At 34.4% G+C, this 13,278-nt stretch overlaps 1 pseudogene; it reads left to right on the top strand.

Annotated features, from left to right (window-relative positions):
• Window positions 1–10,046, top strand: part of LOC117324586 — a 61,344-nt pseudogene extending 51,298 nt beyond the window's left edge.
• The last annotated feature ends 3,232 nt before the right edge of the window (window positions 10,047–13,278 follow it).

Here is a 13,278-nt window from a genome sequence, read left to right as displayed (position 1 = left end):
AAATCATACAGCTGTTACGTCTTTCTAGGACTCGTCAGTGATGTTAGCGGAGATCATACAGCTGTTTCGACTTTCAAAGACTAGTCAGTGATGTTAGAGACATCATACAGCTGTTTCCTCCTTGTAAGAATCATCAGTGATGCTAGGGACATCATACAGGCAATACGTCTTTCTATAACTCGTCAGTGATGTAAGGGACATCATACATATGTTTCGTCCTTCTAGGAATCATCAGTGATGCTAAGGACATCACACAGACAATACGTCCTTCTATAACTCGTCAGTGATCTTAGGGATATCATACAGCTGTTTCGTCCTTCTATGACTCGTCAGTGTTGCCAAGGACACAATACAGCTGTTTCGTCCAAAACCTAGAAATAGATAAACAGAATGACAAAATCTGAATGGGGAGTTGCTAAAGACGCATAATTTAATTTTTTTTCAAGGCTGTTTTCCCTATAAACGTGCCAATTCTCTCCTTTTCAATTAAGAAAATAGGACTTTATTCATCCCTAATGAATTACAATTTCATGGAAGCGTGTACTATTCAGGAACAAATATACATGTATTTCCGTGTTCCAAAATGTAATTGGTTTATGATGTTGCCGTTTATGTAATTTCAGACGGAGGCCCTGACGGAGGATCAAATTGCAGGTAAATGACATAAGGCCATTATTTAGATTAATGTACTAATGTATTAATACATTATACCAATGTCAATCATCGAAAAATAGACCGCTGGCCACCTACATTGATGTTGGTGATATGTCATTCGTTTTGTACGAGGTATCGTTTGGACGTCATATTATTGTTGTTTACGCCCATTAGCTGTAATGAAAATCACCATACTACATACTCCTTTTATATATAGAATTCAAAGAGGCATTCAGTCTGTTCGACAAAGATGGCGACGGTACCATAACAACCAAAGAGTTGGGGACAGTGATGAGGTCACTAGGTCAGAATCCGACGGAAGCTGAGTTACAGGACATGATCAACGAAGTGGACGCGGACGGTAAATATAACACACCGAAAAAAGACGATATTTGTCCGAAAGAAAGTATATAAACTTTTCCAAAATATTATTATATACTATAATATATATATCCTTCAGAATTACCGATATCAGACGACAACATAAGGACAGTCGTGGTCTTTCCCTTACATGTACGGGTTATTCTGCAAGAGTAAACACAGAATAAAACTGAGTGACCAGATACTGAGCTATCTCATCCAGGTGTAGGGAAACAAGTACACATCTGTTGACATTTTAAATTTTACTACAATGGAAGGGACGTTAATTATATTGAAAGTCATAATTTGGGCGAAATGAGTATTTTTACAATGTGTCATAAGTCTATGAGGATGGGGATGATAAACAGGGAACTTTAAATATCTATATATAGCGGTAATCTTATCTTAGCGATTTTCACGGTTACTGCTTTCCGCTATTAACAGTAATACTAATACAATGCTATATATTTGAAATGCTTTATATAGATACATTTTTGTTCATTAATTCATCGATTCACTAATTTGCTCAAATATGAATATGCAAATATTTACAATAGAGTAAAAGTTCAGATAAGTCGAAGTCGACTGAGCCGAATAACATTAGATGGTTCGCCTCTCTCAAAATGCATAGTGTTCGAGGTCTGCAGACAACTAAGTGACGTTATGAGAGTTTTCGTAAGAGAATAGGAAAATTACGGCCGAATAGAGTAGCTGTGAAGATGTTTGCATTAAACAATAAAAACTGAAACAATTCATGTCCTATAAAGATATTTTCTTTAACAAAGTGAAACAAAGATTTAACATAGTATACTGTTTGGAACTGATGCAAATGGCCAAGGTACACCACGAGGAGAAGACATAATTACAAAAACCTAATTTACAAAAGTGAAATTTATTTCAATCGTAAACACATTTTATTGTCATTGTGTTCTTTGTTTCGAAATGGATGTGAATCTCAGTCTTTCTGTTAGAAAACATCCATTTCACTTTATATACCATATTGACCATCTTCCTCTAAAAGAAACTCTGTAACCTTATTCGTTTCATCAGCGTTCCCAGAGTTTCAATACTCTCCAGACTCCCCTTGTACTCAGTTTAATATCCCTCTATTCAAAAATCGAAGATCCATTTGATTTTATCGTCTCTGATAAATGGAGTCTAGTCTAAATTTATCGTAAGCTAGCTCAGACGACCAAGCTCTTTGCAATGTATTTGTACAATAATGGACTATTCTGAGATATGTATGTATCCCTAATGACATTCTATAGAAACCTGAGATTTAAAAAAGAAAATCCAGAGCTTAGGCACAACATTCAGTAAATAGCAAACGTGATCAGGTAATTTGAAGGAAAACATTAAATCTATGGTAGTTTGGATGTAACAAAAGCTATCATATCATTTCATTTCATAACAAAAATGCATGATAAAGATTATGATCAATTTAAGCATATCCGTTTGCGTTAATGTTGTGGTATATTACATTTCTTAAATAAGTACATCTTTATGTATATCAATTTGTGTTGACGCTGTGGTATATTATATCAATTTGTGTTGACGCTGTGGTATATTATATCTGTGTGTGTTGACGCTGTGGTATATCATATCTATGTGTGTTGACGCTGTGGTATATTATATCCGAGTGTGTTGACACTGTGGTATATTATATCTGTGTGTGTTGACAATGTGGTATATCATATCTATGTGTGTTGACGCTGTGGTATAATATATTCGTGTGTGTTGACGCTGTGGTATATCATATCTGTGTGCGTTGACGGTTTGGTATTGTATGTCAATTCGTGTTGACACTGTGGTGTATTATGTCAATTTGTGTTGACGCTGTGTTCTATAATATCCTTGTGTGTTGACTCTGTGGTATATTACATCAATTTGTGTTGACAACTGGTATGCTTTGTCGTCGATTGTTGACGCTGTAGTAAACGATCTCATTGTTTGTTATCCCGGTGTTGTTGTTATTATATTATTGGTTGTTTTCGCTATTGTACACGTATTTTCGTGTATATTTGCAATTGTTAACTGTATGATGCGCTTTGTGTTTTTGCCTTGATGTATTATATATTGTATAATTATGCGGGTTTTTCGCTGTGTTTTATGGTCATCGCTAAAGCTGTTGCATATAGTGTCCTTGTGCTGACTTTGTAGTATATTATTCTGTTGCTTGATGACGCATGGATATATGATGTCATTATTTGTTGTCGCTGTTGTATATGATGTCTTTGTTGACGCTTATCATGTTTGCTCCTGTTTACTGCAGAGATACATACTTTTCTACACAATGTATATGTTCTCAAAATTTCTATTTCGCAGGAAACGGGGAGATTGATTTTCAGGAATTCTTGACAATGATGGCGAGGAAAATGACGAGCATGGACTCACAGGAAGAACTGACCGAAGCTTTCAAAGTCTTCGACAGGGACGGAAACGGACTAATCAGCGCGGCGGAATTACGTCACGTGATGACAAATCTCGGCGAGAAATTGACAGATGAGGAAGTGGACGAGATGATTCGAGAAGCGGATGTCGATGGCGATGGACACGTTAATTACGAAGGTAAAGATGTTGGGATTTATCGGTCTATACGAAGAAAATATTCTCCTTTTTCTGCTCTGTTAATAAAACTAAGTCTAGATCACTAGGTTTTGTTGTATGGCTGAATACAACAATATAGAAATATGAAAATAAATACGGGTAACGTTATTGCTTAAGCGTGACGCAATATCGTTAATATATCATTTTTATTTCTTTTTATCATCCTGATTAGATAAAAGAATCAAAACCTTTAAAATTGCTATTTCTTATGAATTTTATGTCACAGTGTGCATTTGGAAACTCGAATCGTTATGATATATGGTTTTTTTATTTAAACAGATAACATTGACTTCGAGAAAGCCACAATAGAAAATAATTTCATACAAGAATAACCATATGTTTTCTCATCAGTATCTATATTGAACTCAATAGTATTATGTAGATAATATAATTGCTACTCATAAAGTATAGAAGTGAATTATAATCAATCTAGAATATGTTGAATGCCATGCAGGACTTATTAAAAATACTACCATTTTTTTTCCTTTCAGAGTTTGTTAAGATGATGACAACTAAGTAGATCTTGTAGTGTACAACTGTGTGTAGTGACCATGGAACTTTGGTATAACTGAAAGAGACATAACTACATGGAAGTGGAAAAGATCATACTATAAACAACCCAGCTGTGTGTTGCATGTCTAAGACTGGAGGGTTTTCCCATCCTTCCTGGTATTCCGGTTGTCATACTCTTCGAATATTATACTATTTCATATCACTATGGAAGCCGTGTTGACGTAAAATATTACATATGAGTGTTGGAAGTATACTTACTGATATGCTAGCGTTCATATTATAACTGGGTTTGTATAATAAAATAAGCTAGGCTATTATCCAATGCTTCAAAATTACTTGTAAAGTGAAATCATCGCTTGTATATTTGTATGTTGTTCGTTTGCTAAATATGTACCTTAATCAACCAGCAGAATAGATAGATTTTGAAGGTGGGGATGTTCTGTGAAGGATTCTCTGTGGCAAAGTACGTTCCTGAACGGAGAGTGCTGAGCAGTGAACTTGTCTTCAAAATACTATACCTAGCGGAGTAGTCTCCCTTGACACATAACTGGAGGATATCTTCAATACTTATTCATGAGAAATGAAACTTTACAAATTTGGTATATTAAAAAGATCTTTTGTAATTTAATGTCTTTGATAATTAATTGAAAGTTGCAATACAAAAAATATGCTACTCGAAACGATATTTGACGACTAGCTGTTCCAGTGATCTGATCCCAAACTTACCTTACACAGTTTTTTCATAGTAAAAACAATAGACAATACAATTTCGTCAGCGTAGACTGAATATTTGCTTATACAGATACATGGCTTAGTAGTGTATTATCAACATACCATTTCGCCTGACACGACCTTTATATCGGCGAGAAAAAACTAGAAGACGAAATTGCAATGAGCTAAGTCGGCTGCCTCGATAATATGGATCAAATGTAACTTACCAATATAGGGGTTGCGTTTGTGATGTTTGATGGTACATTGCAGCTGCTGGTATCATTTTATTGTTTTGGTAATACGATGACAATACCAGCATCATAGACGAAAAAGACATGTCGATTTCATAACAATCTCGTACACTTTCACACTTCCAAGGGCATACGCTTTACTGTTCATTTGACACGGTGAAGTCGCGGTAAAACGACGTATTACATGTTACTCTGGTTGCGATATACGACAATTCAATATGACAACACTTTTATTTATGACTTCGGCTGAAAGCTCTAAAACAGACATGAGACAAGAAATATGTAGAAACCCTATTCATCAGAAAGGGCATCAGTACTGATTTTTTTAAATTTGGTTTTACGCTGTTTCTTTTATGGGGGGGGGGGGGGGGGGGGGGGGGCTACATATTATCTTTATTTATTCATTCATTTATCATTTAAACACACTTTCACATTTGAAATGTACATCCTCAGCTGACGTTGAACGTCAGATTATTCCTTTCAGATATCATCCTCTCCGTACGTGTTTTAGCAATAAAGTTTGTAAATATCTGTAACAATGACAGAAAATCTGAATTTTAAATTCTGAAGTCCGTGTTATATTGTTAATGACATCGTTGGAAATCAAAAGTGACGCAAATAGGTAAATACATGACAGTATGTTTATAATGTTACATATTTCATGCCATAGTTTTATTTCTTTTCTTGTTCGATATAAAATGTGTTCGTGATATTTAAATCACCCAGTTGTCATCTTTTATAAGAAGTCGGTAGCTCTGATAATTGTATACAGTGTGACATTAACATTCCATTAGCTTACGTAAGAATTCAATCCTTTGGCGATTTAAATACAACAAACATTAAATCCTGATTAAGTGATATGTGTCTGGGTCTTCCCCATTTATGTTCACGTGATGTCATCCACAGTAGCGCAACAATGAAACTTTAGTAAAGGACAAACTCATAAAGGCTGTTAATGTGTCCCATCCCTTTGTTAAGTCTAGGTCAGAATCACTTTGTTAAAATTTAATAGTTTAAAGTCTTCAAGGTTTAATAAAATCGTTCCTCAGTAGTTGACAATGTGTTCAGTTTAATATTCGGACCTGTTGTTACAGATGTCTAGTTTCTAATATTTGAAATTTTGCCAGAAGGAGAAAATTTAGAGTTTAGTGTCTTTGCATATTTTGCATACTTCATCATTTTTAAATATTATTAATATATATGCTGAAGAGGAAAGGAGTATTATAGAAGTACTCAGAGAGGAAGCAATGTGCATCATGCAAGAAGGAAAACAAAATATGTAAGGATAATGAACAAGTAAGGATTGTTTAAACTGTGTCGCCTGACCATAAAGCGATAGAAGATTCCTTTTCATAATCATCATCAAAAAGGAAAATCAACGACAAGAACCAATCATTCAAGGACGAAATTTTGATCTCATATCCCATCAAACTTTATAATCACCGCAACCATGACACTGGTATGTATTTACAATTTTTTTCAATCTTATCTTTTTGTTTTTGGAAATGCATACTTTCATAGATATCTGTGAAACATTATGCTTATCTTCTAATCCATTAATAGATATATCATAAAGTATATCATAAATATGGAACTATATTTTCGAAGATGTATTTGCTTCAAAATATCTTTAAATCATTCAGATATTTAATATCTTAAATTCACAGCAAATGCTAATGGAAAAGTACGACATGACCTTGGTGCAGATCAAAGGTATGTTGACAATGATATTGACACCATAACAATAGACTGTAGTTATTGAGACATGCTCCTGACACATTTAAAACATGGTGTGATAGAGAAGAATGTGGTTGATAAATTATCTTTGATCTACCATGACACGCTTTAACGCAGAAATGGCTGGATAATTGTGCTTAAGTAATTTAAAATACAATTTCGAACACAGCGTCTGATACTTAATCTAAGAAGTACATGTCGTACGGTATTTAACAAACAAGCTGACAAATCTTTATCTGTACGTAAACATTCATTTATTATTGCTTGGATCATAAACTGTTACTGTTATCTAAAAAGAAACAAGAGACATCCCTTAGAAAAGGAAAGGTATGCCTTCAACAGAGTCCTCAACAATCGGCAAAAATATGAAGATGACCAAACTTTGTTTCATTAGAAAAATTAATTCGCGAAATTAATTTTTTTGAATATCTTTAGGAAATAAAAAGTAAAATGTGCTATGAAGTCTTTGATTTAACTGATTTTTTTGTTTTTTAAATTCTATCATGACGAGCAGAAACTTGATAAAGAAGATGTTTTTTTGTTTTCTTGTTTTCTTCTTCAGAAATGCGTGACGTGTTCAAGACATTTGACCAGGACGGAGATGGCGTTATCACTGAGCAGGAACTAGGGGTAGTTCTACGGTCCCTTGGGGAGAGTCTGTCGGATAACGACCTTCACGATATGATGCTACAGGTCGATCAAGACGGTAGGTGTACTACAGCGGCTGGATAACTTCAGCAAACAACATCTATTCGATTTTGATCACACTAATCTTATGGTTCTTCCTAGGGACCCGGCAGGGTGAATTAAAATGTAGTTAAGTCCAGTTAGCTGTACCACCTAAGTCAAGACACATTAGTCAAAGCGCCCTATATCGGGAAATATATGCGTCATTTGTTAATGGCGCCGTATGGAATACAAGTCTGGAAAAATTTGCAATGGAGATGAGTTTGCATTGTGTACACTTTACAGCATCCTTTTATTTCAGAAATAGAAACATAATTCATGATCTTTGAATCCATTTTTAGTTTAATTCTACTGTATCCTATTATCAACTTTAATTGAAACGTAACAATCTCTCGTGTGTTTTATAAATACATGTCATATCATAAGAATATCGGTTTAATCTATACATCTTTATATGAAAGTTGCTAACTGGCATTTACATTAGAAATATATGTCATTCTATAGATTTCAGAATATGTGAATCAAGATTGCTATAACATTACATAGGGCTTATACAGTATTACAATATGTTGTTATTCATTTATACAGGAAATGGTGAAATAGACTTCACGGAGTTTCTCTCAATGATGTCCCGAAGAATGAAAGACCGGGGATCGAAGGAGGACCTACGCGAGGCGTTCCGAGTATTCGACTTAGATGGAGACGGCTTCATCACTGCTAACGAATTACGTCATGCGATGACGAGCATGGGTGAAAAGTTGTCAGAGGAGGAGGTTGAGGAGATGATCACAGATGCTGACGCTGATGGTGATGGCAGGATAAACTATATAGGTAAGATACCTATTAGATAAGTACTAAAAACCTTGAATCTATACATATGTCGTATAAGAATGAGTTACCTCAACAAATACAGCTACATGTATTAAGTACAGTGGCCAAATTGGATCTCAATGCGCCATAATATAAAAGCAGGACAGAGTTCAAATAATGTGAGAAAATGTGATGATATTCTGTTTTAAATTATTATGAGACTTGTACAACTGTACGACCGCAAATATTTTCCTTAAGAATCGCATCTATACCAGACTGAATGTTTTCGAAAACCACAAAAAACCCATAATTACCGCTAATTAGTTGCTCACATACAAAACTTCTTTTAGCAAATTCAACAAAGGGCAGATAGATATGAATATTGCTTGATGATACCTATAACCTAGAAACTACTAAATTGACATTAATTTATCACTTAAATATATCGTTCTTATTTCAGAATTCGTTGAAATGTTGGCAACTGAAAAGGTTCCCTCGCCAGAACCTGTTTCAAAAGAGCTTAGCACTGTCCTCGAATGATCTCCATCACTATAAAGTTACAGCAGTAATTGTGTGACGTAATAGAACGTAGAAGACTATCACTATATTACCTATGGAATGCATAAATCAAAAAGAGATCAAAGACTGCCATTCACATTAACGACACGTAACCACATACTACTTAAACTATATGAAATGTTTCGCCCTTTTTGGGCTCTTCATTCATCTTAACGTCCATAAGTTTGAAAATTCATGAGCCAAATCAGGAAAATCTTTAAAAAGTGGTCAAATATAGAACGAGATTTTCATGAACATTCGTCGACATATTCATCTCTGGAACAAACATTTAAGTTGCTGTAGCAGCCAAACACTACTTAACATTCATCGTTCAATGGAAGATCAATCCATAAGAAAACAAATGTACCATGTGTACTTTAAGACTGTATACAATGTACTAATGTCTTTTAATGTTTATTGCTTGTGCTTGCCTATATATAATAGTTACATATTTAGGTACATGTATCGTGTCGTTTGGAAAAAATACATATATTACATGTATGTATACGTTGTTGTATGGTAAAAATTGGATAATGTTAAGCTGAAAATATTCACGGGTCTGACATTCATGGGTGTCTAAGTCGGACCTAGTTTGCGGCTATTCAATTTAGTGAAACCTTGTTGTCAGTATAATGTGACCAGGTGGGTAGTTCTGCTGGGTGTCTTCAGTAGTATGCTTCAGTGAAGTAGCACTATAAATTGGCAAAACTTCAGGACTATCATAAGGAGACCTCACCCAAACATACCGCAGCCTCTCAAAACACTCATATGCGCTCACCACACGCATGCATGTCGCACGCACGGGAGACCGTCCTTAAAGGACCGTAGCTGTTGATCGGACGTTAAACAAATAAAACCAAACAAACCTTAACCAGACTCCAGCGAGACTTCACAATTTGGCCGGTTTGTATAGAGCTCCGGATTGTACAGTGTCTGATTTTTGTATCAATACATGTACACTTTTTTTCGGCATAGCCGTATGATATTCTTTCGGCCCCGGATATGATGCGACAGGTGGCGTTACTGGTCAAGATGAAGTATGTGATTGGTCAATGTAGCGATAAATGAAAAATGCATATATGCATTTAAAAACGAAACAGAGTTACGATTGAATGCAAGCTGAATAAGTGGATGTATCTTCTTAAATGACACATCAATAAAATTGTATTCTTGATTCAAATGCAGTCTTATTATTACCAAAAATGATTCAAATTGATATAATTTTGTTATCCGTGCTGAAACGCATTAGTTCGTTAATTTATTTCACCAGCAGTTTTACATCATAACCACCAGCATATAAAACTATGCCGTTTATCTTTTTTAAAGATATTTCTTGTTTATAATAGTTTTGTTATGTATGTTACAGTGTTTTTACAAATCTTTAAACCACGTTTTATTCTATCTGTATATAAACAGCGTTTATTTCATAATGCAAGATATGAACGAAAGTAAAAATATGAAATCTAACTCAGCTCTGACATTCAGTCGTTATCACTTAACTATATTGTCAACTTTGACATTAACGATATTTACTTAAAAAGTCTTCTTCTTTTTAGAAAAAGTCGCCTTCATCATAACGATCTAAATCCCTGTTATCCTTTTTCAATTCATCCAGATAGTAGATATCATTTTTCCAGATTTTATCCATGAATTCAGAAACATCGCGCTTACGCCTATAGCTAAGTTCATCTCATTTTCATTTTCATTTTTTATCTATTTTTGTACCAACGTAAACTGGTCGGACATTGTCAAGTGTTTAGTCCCTGTTTCATTTCCAGATGATATTGGTAGGCCTAGTGGTGGAAACATTTGTTATCGTCGTCTACCTATTTCCTCATCAGGGTATTCCGCGAGTGTGAGGCCCTCGAGAGGAAATCTCGTTCGCAGAAAGCAATTTGAAATTGTGACATAATTACGTAAAGCCTTAAATGATCTCAGGTGTTTGGCTGACTGTGTCTACCTTGCATGATGAATTGATAATGTTCCTGCATAGTCACGTATTTGAACGGTATAATCAACCACCAGGAGCCCACAAAGGTACCACTGCATACTGGACCAGAACGAAGCCGACGCCGGTTTATAACGACAAGGGTAAAGAAGGAACGGGACCTTTAAATAGAACTGGATTTCTGAATAAACAGAGCCCGGGTTAGGCAGAGTCCTATGAAACTATAGTTTTTTAACATGTATGTACCCTACACATGTTCTAGAAATAAGGAAAATTTTAAACTTGTATAACTCTGTTATTGTTTAACTATGTTTATACTGTAAATTTCTGCTAATAAGTCACATATTGCTTGATGTATATAAAATATAAAAAATGTATTAATTGCAAATATACAAATATTACCATCTCTACAGGACATTTTGCATATGGTCAACACATACTAATTATTTAGAAAGTTGCACGTAAAACAGCACGACTCATTCGAACTATTAGACCTTTAACGAAAAAGACTTCAAGGTTAAAATGGGCCTGATATTAATGCTGTTAAGAATCTGTTTTGTTGTCATTTGATTATAACGGAATGAAATTTCCCTTTCCTGAATATTAAAACAGTCCAACAGAGTAATGTAGACATAGAGTTATGAATTCTATATATAGCACGAATAATGATTGGTAGAAGCTAAGGTACATTAATAATAACTTGTTTGTCTCAGAATAACAGGTTTATAGTTCATTCACTAACTTATCTATCTTTTCCTGAGATATAGTAACTAAGACAAAGTAACCCATATTTTACATTTTATTTTGTCAAAATTAGAAAAACTTATTAAGGTACGAACGCTGAATGACGACATCAATCGTTATCTTCCCGTAATGTTAAAAAAAAAGATGATATATTGACGAATTGGGAAAAGGCCAAACACGGGGTTTGCTGATTTTGACAAAGATTCATATATATTTGTGGCTATGGCTTATTATACTTTGAAATACCTCTATTATCATTTGATTGCAAGTTATGCAGACTGTGGTCGCATAATGTCGGAATATCAAGGTCCATTCTTTCAAAACCCGATATGTATGTCAGTTGTCGTGGATGAGGCAGAAGACGCTTACTCTTCCGGATCTTCCGGGCCCGCACTTATAAAACCATTCTCATGCTCAAACATTAATTCTGTGGGGAACCCAACATTCTTTAAATAGCAATTTAAAGGTATAATATATTCATGAAAACTATATATCGCATATCTTTCCAAACTCCCTTCAATTATTGCCTAAACATTAAACATATCACCAAAAGTATATGGTCTGAGCAAACCATGTGTTACTTTAGCATTATTAAGGTTTCATAAATTCTGTCACATGTCTTCAACAAATCTATATTTTTGTTCGTATTTGTCCCTCATTCATCGATTTTTTTATTTTAGTTTTCTATTGTTTTTATTTTGTAGATTTGTATAACAAATTTGACTACAGTACAGTTTATGGCGTTCAATGAAACACAACGTCGGAATACTGAGTAGTCGAATTGGAAAGGTTTTGATTTGATGTTACAATAAGGCCAACCGATTAAGGAAAACTTAAGTGCAGTTGGTAATCATGGAACTAAATCAGACAACCTCAAAGAAATAAACAGGAATATTAGTTTCAATAATTAAAGAGACAAAAATCATTATTTGGAACACATAATGGTCTTCAACATTTTTTAATGTTCAAAAAAGGCGAACTACATTTCAATCTAGGTTAACCTTCTAGTCGGGTAGATACATTTCACCTCGTTAGGTATTCACAAAGGCGATAGAATTACCGGAATGTAGCTTACTGGCACGATACCACACAACGTTTAATTATTTTGGATTAAAAAACCATTATTCAATTGTCACAATAAGACATCGCGTCAAATGAAATATATCCTTAGAGAAAACCAATTTTGTTCTGGTTTCGTGGACAAAATGAATTCTTCGGACTTTTAACATCCATTGTTACAGTGTCAATTCAATGTCAATGTCAATTACGAAAGAGGAGCAACGAAGTCAAGGTCAAGTTCTTGAAGATGGTTATTATATGTACTTGTTTTGATATATATAAATTGCAATGATATGATTGAAATATGCAATAAGCGTCCAAATAAAGATTGCTGGTAACAAGATAAATAACCTTTTTCTAATTACCAATGCCCAGCTAGGAATAGCTGGTTTTCAGTACCAAGGTAAGAATATTCCTATACAAACCATTAATGTATAATTAAATCCCAAATAAAGAGTGGTGTGCCGACTGTTGATAATAATGAAAACTTACATAAAGGAGAACCTCCATGCGAAACTTTATTTCTGTTCATATTTTGCTCCGTTTGATTGATTCTGAGTAAGAATGACGGTTTCGTAATTATGTAGATATTCCCTGTTAAAAAATCGAAATATCAAAATAATTGATAGCATTTATCAA

This window comes from Pecten maximus, chromosome 3 (assembly GCF_902652985.1).
Source record: "Pecten maximus chromosome 3, xPecMax1.1, whole genome shotgun sequence".
Lineage (NCBI taxonomy): Eukaryota > Metazoa > Mollusca > Bivalvia > Pectinida > Pectinidae > Pecten > Pecten maximus.
This window is presented reverse-complemented; position numbering and strand designations above follow the sequence as displayed.